The following is a 3,158-nucleotide window of genomic DNA, read 5'->3' as shown; positions in this document are numbered from 1 at the left end:
GCCCACACTAACGCCCACAAACCGCCCAAAACTGTGGCTCCTACAGTTTTGATGCTAGAATAAAAATTTTAACTGAAATGTAATGTTCTCATCAATACCTATCGATTGACCCAAAAAAAATTTTGCCACGCCCACTCTGACGCCCACAAACCGCGAAAAACCGTGACGCCCAAAATTTTTATGCTACATAAAAAATTTTAACTGAAATGTATTGGTCTCGACAATACCTATCGATTGGTCCAAAAAAAAAATTTGCCACGCCCACTCTTTAATCTCGCTTTGCTGCTTGCATGTCTATATTTAGCTGAGTAACGGGTATCTGAAAGTCGAGGTACTCGACTATAGGGTTCTTCCTTGTTATACCCGTTACTCGTAGAGTAAATGGGTACACTAGATTCGTCGGAAAGTATGTAACAGGCAGAAGGAAGCGTTTCCGACCCCATAAAGTATATATATTCTTGATCAAGATCACTAGCCGAGTCGATCTAGCCATGTCCGTCTGTCCCTCTGTCCGTCTGTCCGTCTGTCCGTATGAACGCTGAGATCTCGGAAACTATGAGAGTTACAATACTGGGATTAGGCACGCAGATTCCTGAGATTCCTGCGCAGCGCAAGTTTGTTTCAGTAGAGTGCCACGCCCACTCTAACGCCCACAAACCGCCCAAAACTGTGGGTCCTACAGTTTTGATGCTAGAATAAAAATTTTACCTGAAATGTAATGCTCTCATACATAAAAAATTTTAACTGAAATGTATTGGTCTCGGCAATACCTATCGATTGGTCCAAAAAAAAATTTGCCACGCCCACTCTTTAATCTCGCTTTGCTGCTTGCATGTCTATATTTAGCTGAGTAACGGGTATCTGAAAGTCAAGGTACTCGACTATAGCGGTCTTCCTTGTTATACCCGATACTCGTAGAGTAAAAGGGTATACTAGATTCGTCGGAAAGTATGTAACAGGCAGAAGGAAGCGTTTCCGACCCCATAAAGTATATATATTCTTGATCAAGATCACTAGCCGAGTCGATCTAGCCATGTCCGTCTGTCCCTCTGTCCGTCTGTCCGTCTGTCCGTATGAACGCTGAGATCTCGGAAACTATGAGAGTTACAATACTGGGATTAGGCACGCAGATTCCTGAGATTCCTGCGCAGCGCAAGTTTGTTTCAGTAGAGTGCCACGCCCACTCTAACTTCCACAAACCGCCCAAAACTGTGGGTCCTACAGTTTTGATGCTAGAATTAAAATTTTAACTGAAATGTAATGTTCTCATCAATACCTATCGAATGACCCAAAAAAAATTTTGCCACGCCCACTCTAACGCCCACAAACCGCGAAAAACTGTGACGCCCAAAATTTGTATGCTAGATAAAAAATTTTAACTGAAATGTATTCGTCTCGACAAAACCTATCGATTGGTACAAAAAAAAAATTTGCCACGCCCACTCTTTAATCTCGCTTTGCTGCTTGCATGTCTATATTTAGCTGAGTAACGGGTATCTGAAAGTCAAGGTACTCGACTATAGGGTTCTTCCTTGTTATACCCGTTACTCGTAGAGTAAATGGGTACACTAGATTCGTCGGAAAGTATGTAACAGGCAGAAGGAAGCGTTTCCGACCCCATAAAGTATATATATTCTTGATCAGGATCACTAGCCGAGTCGATCTAGCCATGTCCGTCTGTCCCTCTGTCCGTCTGAACGTCTGTCCGTCTGTCCACGCCCACACTAACGCCCACAAACCGCCCAAAACTGTGGCTCCTACAGTTTTGATGCTAGAATAAAAATTTTAACTGAAATGTAATGTTCTCATCAATACCTATCGATTGACCCAAAAAAAATTTTGCCACGCCCACTCTGACGCCCACAAACCGCGAAAAACCGTGACGCCCAAAATTTTTATGCTACATAAAAAATTTTAACTGAAATGTATTGGTCTCGACAATACCTATCGATTGGTCCAAAAAAAAAATTTGCCACGCCCACTCTTTAATCTCGCTTTGCTGCTTGCATGTCTATATTTAGCTGAGTAACGGGTATCTGAAAGTCGAGGTACTCGACTATAGGGTTCTTCCTTGTTATACCCGTTACTCGTAGAGTAAATGGGTACACTAGATTCGTCGGAAAGTATGTAACAGGCAGAAGGAAGCGTTTCCGACCCCATAAAGTATATATATTCTTGATCAGGATCACTAGCCGAGTCGATCTAGCCATGTCCGTCTGTCCGTCTGTCCCTCCGTCCGTCTGTCCGTCTGTCCCACGCCCACTCTAACGCCCACAAACCGCCCAAAACTGTGGCTCCTACAGTTTTGATGCTAGAATAAAAATTTTAACTGAAATGTAATGTTCTCATCAATACCTATCGATTGACCCAAAAAAAATTTTGCCACGCCCACTCTAACGCCCACAAACCGCGAAAAACTGTGACGCCCAAAATTTTTATGCTAGATAAAAAATTTTAACTGAAATGTATTGGTCTCGACAATACCTATCGATTGGTCCAAAAAAAAAAATTTGCCACGCCCACTCTTTAATCTCGCTTTGCTGCTTGCATGTCTATATTTAGCTGAGTAACGGGTATCTGAAAGTCAAGGTACTCGACTATAGCGTTCTTCCTTGTTATACCCGTTACTCGTAGAGTAAAAGGGTACACTAGATTCGTCGGAAAGTATGTAACAGGCAGAAGGAAGCGTTTCCGACCCCATAAAGTATATATATTCTTGATCAGGATCACTAGCCGAGTCGATCTCGCCATGTCCGTCTGTCCGTCTGTCCCTCTGTCCGTCTGTCCGTCTGTCCGTCTGTCCACGCCCACTCTAACGCCCACAAACCGCCCAAAACTGTGGCTCCTACAGTTTCAATGCTAGAATAAAAATTTTAACTGAAATGTAATGTTCTCATCAATACCTATCGATTGACCCAAAAAAAATTTTGTCACGCCCACTCTGACGCCCACAAACCGCGAAAAACTGTGACGCCCAAAATTTTTATGCTAGATAAAAAATTTTAACTGAAATGTATTGGTCTCGACAATACCTATCGATTGGTCCAAAAAAAAAATTTGCCACGCCCACTCTTTAATCTCGCTTTGCTGCTTGCATGTCTATATTTAGCTGAGTAACGGGTATCTGAAAGTCAAGGTACTCGACTATAGCGTTCTTC

Source organism: Drosophila suzukii, unplaced genomic scaffold (assembly GCF_043229965.1).
Source record: "Drosophila suzukii unplaced genomic scaffold, CBGP_Dsuzu_IsoJpt1.0 scf_11, whole genome shotgun sequence".
NCBI classification, from domain to species: Eukaryota; Metazoa; Arthropoda; class Insecta; order Diptera; family Drosophilidae; genus Drosophila; species Drosophila suzukii.
The sequence above is the reverse complement of the archived record's forward strand: the minus strand, read 5'-3'. Positions refer to the sequence as shown.